Source organism: Arachis hypogaea, chromosome 11, assembly GCF_003086295.3.
Source record: "Arachis hypogaea cultivar Tifrunner chromosome 11, arahy.Tifrunner.gnm2.J5K5, whole genome shotgun sequence".
Lineage (NCBI taxonomy): Eukaryota > Viridiplantae > Streptophyta > Magnoliopsida > Fabales > Fabaceae > Arachis > Arachis hypogaea.
Genome location: NC_092046.1, coordinates 46,946,369 through 46,957,500, shown reverse-complemented (window position 1 = coordinate 46,957,500; position 11,132 = coordinate 46,946,369). Strand labels below are relative to the sequence as shown.

The window sequence follows — 11,132 nt, the reverse complement described above, 5'->3', positions numbered from 1 at the left end:
AAGAAATGGAGGAGAGGGAGAGAGAGTTGTGTTTCGGCCAAGAAGGGGAAGAGAGGGTTGTGTTGTGTGGAAATGAAGAAGAATGGAGGGGTTTATATAGTGGAGGAAGAGGGGTTAGGTTCGGCCATTTAGGGTGGGTTTGGGTGGGAAAGTGATTTTGAATTTTGAAGGTATGTGGGGTTTATGAGGTAGGTTTATGGGGAAGAGTGGATGGATGAGAAGAGGGGAGAGTATGAGTGGAGGTAGGTGGGGATCCTGTGGGGTCCACAGATCCTGAGGTGTCAAGGATTTACATCCCTGCACCATTGAGGCATGTGAAATGCCTTTGCATGCAATTCTGGCGTTTAAACGCCGAGTTGATGCTTGTTCTGGGCGTTCAACGGCCAGATGCAGCATGTTTCTGGCGTTGAACGCCAGTTCTATGCTTGTTTCTGGCGTTCAGCGCCAGCTTTCCTCAGTGTACATTCCTGGCGTCTGAACGCCAGGATGCTGCTTGTTTCTGGCGTTCAACGCCAGATCCATGCTCTGTTCTGGTGTTGAACGCCAGCCAGATGCTCTTTACTGGCGTTTAAACGCCAGTAAGCCCTTCCTCCAGGGTGTGATTTTTCTTCTGCTGTTTTTGATTCTGTTTTTGATTTTTCTATTTATTTTGTGACTCCACATGATCATGAACCTAATAAAACATGAAAGAACAATAAAATAAAAATAAAATTAGATAAATAAAAATTGGGTTGCCTCCCAACAAGCGCTTCTTTAATGTCAATAGCTTGATAGTGGGCTCTCATGGAGCCACACAGGTGATCAGGTCAATTTTATAGACTTCCCAACACCAAACTTAGAGTTTGGATATGGGAGTTCAATACCAAACTTAGAGTTTGGCTGAGGCCTCCCAACACCAAACTTAGAGTTTGACTGTGGGGGCTTTAGTTGACTCTGTACTGAGAGAAGCTTTTCATGCTTCCTCTCCATTGTTACAGAAGGAGATTCTTGAGTTTTAAACACAAGGTTGTCCTTATTCAGTTGAAGGATCAATTCTCCTCTGTCTACATCAATCACAGCTTTTGCTGTGGCTAGGAAGGGTCTTCCAAGGATGATGGATTCATCTTCATCCTTCCCAGTGTCTAGGATTATGAAATCAGCAGGGATGTAAAGGCCTTCAACCTTTACTAACACGTCCTCTACCTGACCATAAGCCTCTTTTCTTGAATTGTCTGCCATCTCTAATGAGATTTTAGCAGCTTGTACCTCAAAGATTGTCCCATTACTCACAGGATTCCTCTCAGAAGTGTACATGAACTGGTTATTAGCAACCATGTCAATGAGTTCTTGAGCTTCTGCAGGCGTTTTCTTTAGATGAATGGATCCACCTGCAGAAGTATCCAATGACATCTTAGCTAATTCAGACAGACCATCATAGAATATATCCAGGATGGTCCATTTTGAAAGCATGTTAGAAGGACACTTTTTGGTCAGTTCTTTGTATCTCTCCCAAGCTTCATAGAGGGATTCACCTTCTTTTTGTTTGAAGGTTTGAACATCCACTCTAAGCTTACTCAGCTTTTGAGGAGGAAAGAACTTGGCTAAGAAAGCCTTGACCAGCTTATCCCAAGAGTTCAGGCTATCCTTAGGTTGAGAGTCCAACCATATTCTAGCTCTGTCTCTTACAGCAAACGGGAAAAGCATGAGCCTGTAGACTTCAGGATCTACTCCATTAGTCTGAACAGTGTCACATATCTGCAAGAATTCAGTTAAGAACTGAAAGGGATATTCAGATGGAAGTCCATGAAACTTGCAGTTTTGTTGCATCAGAGAAACTAATTGAGGTTTAAGCTCAAAATTGTTTGCTCCAATGGTAGGGATGGAGATGCTTCTTCCATGTAAATTGGAATTAGGTGTAGTAAAGTCACCAAGCATCCTCCTTGCATTATTATTATTTTCGGCTGCCATATCCTCTTCTTGTTCGAAAATTCCTGTAAGGTTGTCTCTGGATTGTTGTATTTTAGCTTATCTTAGTTTTCTTTTCAGAGTCCTTTCAGGTTCAGGATCTGCTTCAACAAGAATGTTCTTGTCCTTGCTCTTGCTCATATGAAAAAGAAGGGAACAGAAAAATAATAATAGGGATCTTTTTTACCACAGTATAGAGGTTCCCTTGTTGTTAGTAGAAGAAGAAAGGAATAAGAGTGAAGAAGAATGGATAATCCAAACACAAGGGTGAGGAGAGCATAGATATGAGATGAAGAGAAGTGTTAGTAAGTAATTAAATAAATAGAAGGAGATGAGAGAGAGAATTTCGAAAATTAATTTTTGAAAAAGAGTTAATGATTTTCGAAAATTAAAATCAAAAATTGAAATAATTAGTTAATTAAAAAGAAATTTTGAAAAACAGGGAAGTATTTTCGAAAATAAGAGAGGAAAAAGTAGTTAGGTGGTTTTGAAAAAGATAAGAAACAAACAAAAAGTTAATTAGTTAGTTGAAACAAATTTTGAAAATCAATTTTTAAAAGATAAGAAGATAAGAAGTTAGAAAAGATATTTGAAAAAGATAAGATAAAAAAGATATTTTTGAAAAGATATGATTGAAATTAGTTTTGAAAAAGATTTGATTTTTAAAATCACAATTAATGACTTGATTCACAAGAAATCACAAGATATGATTCTAGAACTTAAAGTTTGAATCTTTCTTAACAAGTAAGTAACAAACTTGAAATTTTTGAATCAAAGCATTAATTGTTGATGATATTTTCGAAAATATGATGTAAAATTACGAAAAAGATTTTTAAAAAAATATTTTTAAAATTTTCAAAAATAAATAGGAAAAGTGAAAAAGATTTGATTTTTGAAAAAGATAAGATTTTTAAATTGAAAATTTGATTTGACTCATAAGAAACAATTGAATTTTTTTTTAATTTTTAAAAAAGTCAATCCAAATTTTCGAAATTTATGAGAGAAAAAAAAAGGAAAGATTTTTTTTATTTTTGAATTTTTAATGATGAGAGAGAAAAACATGAAAAAGACTCAATACATGAGAATTTTAGATCAAAACAATGAATGCATGCAAGAATGCTATGAATGTCAAGATGAACACCAAGAACACTTTGAAGATTATGATGAACATCAAGAACATATTTTTGAAAAATTTTTCAAGAAAAGAAAACATGCAAGACATCAAACTTAGAAATTTTTTATGTATAGACACTATGAATGCAAGAATGCATATGAAAAACAAGAAAAGACACAAAACAAGAAAATATGAAGATCAAACAAGAAGATTGGCCAAGAACAACTTGAAGATCATGAAGAACACTATGAATGCATGAATTTTTGAAAAATGCATAAAAATTTTTTAGAAAAAATGCAATTGACAACAAACTTAAAAATTGACTCAAGACTCAAACAAGAAACACAAAATATTTTTGATTTTATGATTTTATTATTTTTTTGGATTTTTGTATATTTTTATTTTTATTTTTTTGAAAATTATTTGAAGAAGAAAAATAAAGATTTCAAAAATTTTAATATGAATTCCAGGAATCTTGTGCTCTTTAGTTTAAAGCTCCAATCTGAGGGTTAGACATGGCTTAATAGCCAGCCAAGCTTTAGTATGCTATTACATGCATTGAAGTGATTAGTTGAATCCTCAGTCCAAAGGAATTTAGACATGGCTTTACAGCCAGCTAGGATTTAACAAATCATCATGAAGCACTAGAATTCATTCTTAAAAATTCTGAAACAATTTTCGAAAACAAAAGGAAAAAAAAATTTTTGAATATTAATTGGGAAAAACGAAAAAGAAGAAAGTATTTTTGAAAAATTTTTGAAAACTTTTTGAAAATAAAATAAGAAGAAAATTACCCAATCTGAGCAACACGATGAACCGTCAGTTGTCCAAACTCGAACAATCCCCGGCAACGGCGCCAAAAACTTGGTGCACGAAATTGTGATCTCTGGTAATGGCTCCAAAAACTTGGTGCACTAATCTTAATTCATAATTTGTCACAACTTCGATACAACTAACCAGCAAGTGCACTGGGTCGTCCAAGTAATAAAACCTTACGTGAGTAAGGGTCGATCCCATTGAGATTGTCGGCTTGAAGCAAGCTATGGTCATCTTGTAAATCTCAGTCAGGCGGATATCAAATGGTTATAGTATTTTCGAATAATAATAATAAATAAACAGAAAATAAAGATAAAAATACTTATGTATATCATTGGTGAGAATTTCAGATAAGCGTATAGAGATGCTTCCGTTCCTCTGAATCTCTGCTTTCCCGCTGTCTTCATCCAATCAGTCTTACTCCTTTCCATGGCAAGCTTTCTGTACGGGCATCACCGTTGTCAATGGCTACATCCAATCCTCTCTGTGAAAAAGGTCCAAATGCTTTGTCACGGCACGGCTAATCATCAAGAGGTTCTCGATCATACTGGAATAGGGTTCACCCTCCTTTTGCGTCTGTCACTACGCCCAGCACTCGCGAGTTTGAAGTTTGTCACAGCCATCCCTTCCCAGATCCTACTCGGAACACCATGGACAAGGTTTAGACTTTCCGGATCTCAGGAATGGCCATCCATGGGTTCTAACTTATACCACGAAGATTCTAATATCTCGAACTCGGTCCTCTGTATTAGATATCTAAGAGATACTCATTCTAGCTTGTTTGCATGTAGAACGGAAGTGTTTGTCAGGCACGCGTTCATAAGTGAGAATGATGATGAGCGTCACATAATCATCACATTCATCATGTTCTTGGGTGCGAATGGATATCTTAGAAGTGGAATAAGTTGAATTGAATATAAGACAGTAGTACTTTGCATTAAATTATGAGGAACAGCAGAGCTCCACACCTTAATCTATGTAGTGCAGAAACTCTACCGTTGAAAATACATAAGTGATGAAGGTCCAGGCATGGCCGAATGGCCAGCCCCCCTACGTGATCAATATGATCCAAAGTTGAACTAAAAATCATAAGATGTCCTAAATACAATAGTAAAAAGTCCTATTTATACTAAACTAGCTACTAGGGTTTACAGAAGTAAGTAATTGATGCATAAATCCACTTTCGGGTCCCACTTGGTGTGTGCTTGGGCTGAGCTTGAATGTTACACGTGTAGAGGCTTCTTCTGGAGTTGAACGCCAAGTTGTAACATATTTTTGGTGTTTAACTCTGGTTCGTGACGTATTTCTGGCGTTTAACTCCAGACTGCAGCGTAGAACTGGCGTTCAACGCCCTTTTGCATCATCTAAACTCGGCCAAAGTATGGACTATTATATATTGCTGGAAATCCCTGGATATCTACTTTCGAACGAAATTGGAAGCGCGCCATTTGGGGTTCTGTAGCTCCAGAAAATCCACTTTGAGTGCAGGGAGGTCAGAATCCAACAGCATCAGCAGTCCTTCTTCAACCTCTGAATCTGATTTTTGCTCAAGTCCCTCAATTTCAGTCAGAAAATACCTGAAATCACAGAAAAACACACAAACTCATAGTAAAGTCCAGAAATATGAATTTAACATAAAAACTAATAAAAACATCCCTAAAAGTAACTAGATCCTACTAAAAACATACTAAAAACAATGCCAAAAAGCGTATAAATTATCCGCTCATCAGGAATTAAAGAAAGACATGATAAATAAAACTCAAAGGAATCAATTAAAAATAAAAGTAACTCTTGTATTAATAAATTCTAAAATAATCCAATAGTAAAATTGAGTAAATTAAAGGACATGGAAGAGTAAAGCCAAGCAAAGAAGACGAACTAGAATGACGAAGTCTTGATGAGGTAATAACTCTTCTCAATATCTCAATGCAAAAAGCAATAGAAATAAAAATCCTAAGAACTATGAATGTGTAGACAGAAAACCTAGAGGAGGAGTAAAACTAGATCTAAAAACTAAAACTGGTAGAATGAATGTTGTTCTTGGTTTCTGCATGTTCTCTAGCTCTAGTCTGCTTCTCTGGGCCGAAAACTGGGTCTAAACAGGGCCCAAAATTGCACCCAGCGAATTCTGCAGATTTTGCAGATCGCGCACGTTACGCAATCGAGTCATTCATGCGGACGCGTCATTCGGCGTTTTGTCCTGCCACGCGAGCGCGTCGTTCACGCCTCCACGTCACCTGTGCTATTCCAATCCGCGCGGTTGCGTGAGCCATGCAGCCGCGTCACTGTGATTTCCTCTCTTTCGCGCGGTCGCGTGAGCCATGCGGCCGCGTCACTTCTCGCTGGTCATCTCCTTAATTTCTTGTGTTCCTTCTATTTTTGCAAGCTTCCTTTCTAATCTCCAACTCATTCATGCCCTATAAAGCCTGAAACACTTAACACACAGATCACGGCAACGAATGAAATAAAGGAGAATTAAAATACGTAATTAAAAGTCTCTAGGAAGCAAGTTTTCAATCATGTAATAATTTTAGGAAGGAAATATAAATGCATGCTAATCATATGAATAAGTGGGTAAAGATCATGATAAAACCACACAATTAAGCACATTATAAACCATAAAATAGTGGTTTATCAACCTCCCCACACTTAAACATTAGCATGTCATCATGCTTAGTTGAAGGAGATAAAATAAATGAGTAGGAACATGTAAAACTCATGCAATGCAATGCAACCTATATATGTGAATGCAACTATATGATTCTTGTCCACTTGATCAATAGTAAATAAGCTCTTCAAAATAATTACAAATCAAATTCCACTAATTCAATTCTCATACAGTAAGAACAGATAAAAATGCAAGAAGGTAGCTCATGAAAGCAGGGAACATAGAATTTTAAGCATTGAACCCTCACTGATGATGTGTGTACGCTCTAATCTCTCTAGTGTATAGGGCAATCACTCTATCCTTCTCTAATCATGCTCTCTAATTTTTGTTCTTCTCTTAACCAGTCAACAACATTTAATATACCAATGCAAACATCATGAGGTCTTTTCAAGGTTGTAATGGGGCCAAGGTAATGGTAAGGATACATATATGGCTAAGTAAGCTTATAAACTGAATCTTTAATTAACCCAAGCTTTAACATAACCTATATATATTCTATATAACTTTAGAATTCATACCTAGCTACCCAGAATTTTCTTTTCACATTCCAAACTCGTGTATCAACTTTCAATTTTAATTTTATCATACATGCATTGATCTTTGAATTCTTAACTTAACATTGGGTTAATTTTGTCCCCTTATTTATTTATTGAATATTTTTGTTTTTTTTTTTTGAAATAAACATAAAAATAAACATAGCTTATCAATGCACATAGATTTTTAATTCTTATAGTTTCACATGAGTAGGTATCCAAATTCCCATTATATTATCATGACACATTCCCTTATTATCTTTTGTTCCCACAATTTTTTATACTTAATTAGCACACACGATTCTATCTTAAGCTAACCAAAGATTCAATTTGGGATATATAATTGTTTTTCCGCTTAAGGTTAGTAATGTGGTAAAATATAGAACAAATGGGATTTAAAGGCTCAAAGTGGCTAACAAAGGTAATTGAAAGGGTAGGTTTAATTTGGATAAGTGAGTTTAAACAAATAATGGCCTCAATCATATGCAAGCATACAAATATAATAAACATTGGACATATAGGATGAAACAAAATATAGATTACAATCATAGAGAAGTAAACACACAAGAATAAAATAATTATGGTTAAATAATGTAACCATGCATAAAGGCTCAAATCTCACAGGTTGTGTGTTCTTTAGCTTAAAAATCATGTTCCAAATACAACTTCAAGCAAATTTAACATAAAAATTTTAATTAAAGTTAGTGAAATTTTGTTCCAAAAATAGAGTCTTAGAAGAAACTTATTGTCTTTTCAATCAAGTAGAACATGCATGCAACTAATCTATTACTATGCAATTTATCCTATTCTACAAAAGAAAAACCAACTAAATATCCTAATTTATTGGTGTTTAGGGAAGAGAAATTACCTCCGGAAGTTAGGTACTGACCGACCTCCCCACACTTAAGGCTTTGCACCGTCCTCGGTGCCATCTGTCAGAAACAAAGGTGGGCTGGTAGTAGTATCTCCACAGTCGGGACCATCATGGCTTCCTATGCTGGTAAAGGAAGTGGAGTCCGGGGTGTCTGAGTCCTTGAATATTCCCATAATCAGCTCCTTGAGGTATGTGAATCAGCGCTTGTTACGGCGCTCTCTCATCTTAACTTTGTGTTCCTGCCGATCCAACCTTTCGAGTATCTGATGGAGCAGTTGGTCTGTTGTAGGTGCTTGTGGTGTTGAAGAATGAATATCTTCAACCGGTTCAGTAGGATGGCTTGTGGCGGCTGGTGGAGGTCTGATGTATTTCCCGTTAGGGATATACTGATCATCCCGTGGAAGCATGGCTTTGGTGTCCCCAGCTCTGTAGGAGACTCCGGCTGCTGAGACGAGATCTGAGACCAAGGCGGGAAAAAGTAAGTTGCCCGCAATTTGTACGTGTCCCATGGCATTCCGGATGTGTCTTGGTAGGTTTAGAGGTTGTCTGTAAGGATGCACCATAGTAGAACGGCCTTGTCCGCAGTGAAGGAGGACTCGTGAGAGCTCAGAAAGACGTAATGGGACATGATCTGTGCCCATACGCGAGCCTCCAAGGTAAGTACTGAAGCCGATATTCCCTTAGGGCGGGTACGATGGTATCCGTAGATCCAACGGCTGCCAGGTAGTGCGATAACTCTGAGAACGGCGTCCCAGTCAAATTGGTACAGCTAGCGCTTGAGTGCGGCTTCTTGAAAGGCGTCCAATCCTTCTGGAATAGGGGGAAGACCTAGAGCTTTTTGAATGGCCTCTTCTGTAATGGAGACTTGCTTCTGACGAACAAAGACAGACTGTAGGGTTGGCAGGTGGAAGTTGGAGTAGAACTCGACTACCCAAGAAAGATTGACCTGCCTCGGCTGTCTCTGTAGGAAATTCCATTGTTTTTGTGCAATTTGCAGCTCAACAAAGGTAGCAATATGGTTTGGGAGGAGAAGAAGGTATTCGTTGTTGTAACTCCTTTCTGCCAGGATACGGAACATCTGCTCACAGTAGCGATTGGAAAATCGCGCAGTGTCCTTTGCTGGGAAGGCTTTTTCTTTATCATCAACCTTTATAATCCTCTTAGTTCTTTTTGTTGAGGGTTTAACCGCAGTTGAAGAGAGCTCTGCCACTAATGCTTTTTTGTTCCTCTTCTTGCTGGTGGTTTGGGAGTAGCTTTCTCTTTTCCTTTCTTAGTGGCCATCCTGAAAGGGAGAAAAGAGGAAGTATGTCAAAATGTCAAGGGGCAAAGCAAGGGATATGATGGTATGGGTGGCAAGCAATGCACATTAAAGATGAATGAAGTGAACACATGGTCATGACTACATGTGAAAATTTCATCAAAGGGAATAAAGCAAGTGCATGTTTGGGTAATTAGATGCAAGATGTTTATTGGCATGCTGGCAAAGGCATGAGTAGCATAGATCAAGCATCACTCATAACAAACCATCACGTTTGTATTGACAATTATATTCAACGAATAAAATATGAAAGGGGTTTTGTAAAAAACAAGCATTTAATAGTAGAAGAGAATAACGTAGAAAAATGCATAATGCCATATTGGCTTTTTCACAAACACATAGCATGTATGGTAAATAAGGCATAGAAAGTATTAAAGTGAACATGCAAGCAACCCTTTAAAAAGGTATATAATTGCCAAACAATTTTACAACAATCCACAAGCATATAATGAGAAATAATGACTCAATTAAATTTCCAACACCAAGTAAAAAGGAAAAAGAAAGAAAAAAAGAAAATATGGATAATGAAAGTAAAAAGAAAAGAAAAGAAGGTAACATATAAAATAAGAAGAATAAGGGAAAAGTAAAGGGGGGAAGAAGAAAAGAAAACCTTGTGAATGGGAGTGAGAGAGAGAGAGAGTAGAAAGTGAGAAAGAAGGAAGAAGGGAGAAAGAAGAAATAAGGGGGAAAAGATAAAATAGAATTTGGGGAAAAGAAAGATAAGATAATTGGCAAATCAGGGAAGCTGTGTGGTGCAAGCGACGCGGCCGCGTGGGGCACGCGATCGCGTGAATTGCGCTTATAATAATTGACGCGGTCGCGTCGGTCACGCGGTCGCGTCGGTCACGCGGTCGCGTGACCCGTTTTATGCAACTGGCGCGAGGGCAGCCTCGCGCTCGCACAACTCTCTGTTCAAAATCTTATTTTGCCAAATTTTTGGGTGACGCGATCGCGTGGGGCATGCGATCGCGTGAGTGGCCATTAGAAGGATATGACGCGGTCGCGTCGGTCACGCGGCCGCGTGGGAAGAATTGTGCGTTCAATACCAATCCAGCACCACTCTAGCACAACTTTCGGTCGTGCACCCTTTTCACGTCGAATTCCAAGGCACGCGGCCGCGTTAGTGACGCGGTCGCGTGGGGCGATTTGTGCCACTGGCACGCCTCCAGCCACGCTCTTGCGTGACTCTCTGTTCATTTTATTATTTCCTCCCATCTCCTGCGACGTGGACGCGTCAATGATGCGGTCGCGTCGCGTGAAAAATATTTTTTTTAAAATAAAATATGTAAATGCAGATGCGCAAAATGTACTAATAAAGAGAAGAGTTATGGAATAGGGAAAACTAAGAATAAAGAAAAGAACGATCATACCATGGTGGGTTGTCTCCCACCTAGCACTTTGCTTTAACTTCCGTAAGTTGGACGCTCCACTAGCTCAGGCTTCGGCTATGTGGGGATCTTCCAAGAGGAAGATCTCGAGCTCCTTGTTTTTCTTCATCTTCTTGCCATAGTACAGCTTTAAACGATGTCCATTAACTTTGATAAGTTCAGAGCTTGAAGGATGGCTTAGGTGATAAACTCCGTATGGTTCGGCCTTCTCTACTCTGTATGGACCTTCCCATCTTGATCTCAACTTGCCTGGCATGAGCCTCAGTCGAGATTTGTAAAGGAGGACTAAGTCCTCAGGTTGGAACTCTTTCCCCTTGATGTGCTGATCATGTACAGCCTTCATCTTCTCCTTGTAAAGCCTTGAGTTCTCATAAGCTTCTAGGCGAAGGCTTTCCAGTTCTTGTAGTTGCAACTTCCTTTCAGCTCCGGCTTTCTCAATTCCCATGTTGCACTCCTTTACTACCCAAAAGGCTTTGT

At 38.3% G+C, this 11,132-nt stretch overlaps 1 non-coding gene across 1 annotated transcript; it reads left to right on the top strand.

Annotated features, from left to right (window-relative positions):
* Positions 1–1,443: 1,443 nt before the first annotated feature.
* On the top strand, positions 1,444–1,551 carry LOC112725885 (small nucleolar RNA R71). The gene has a single exon (XR_003164965.1). It is a non-coding gene; the product is annotated as a small nucleolar RNA R71 (small nucleolar RNA).
* Positions 1,552–11,132: the final 9,581 nt, after the last annotated feature.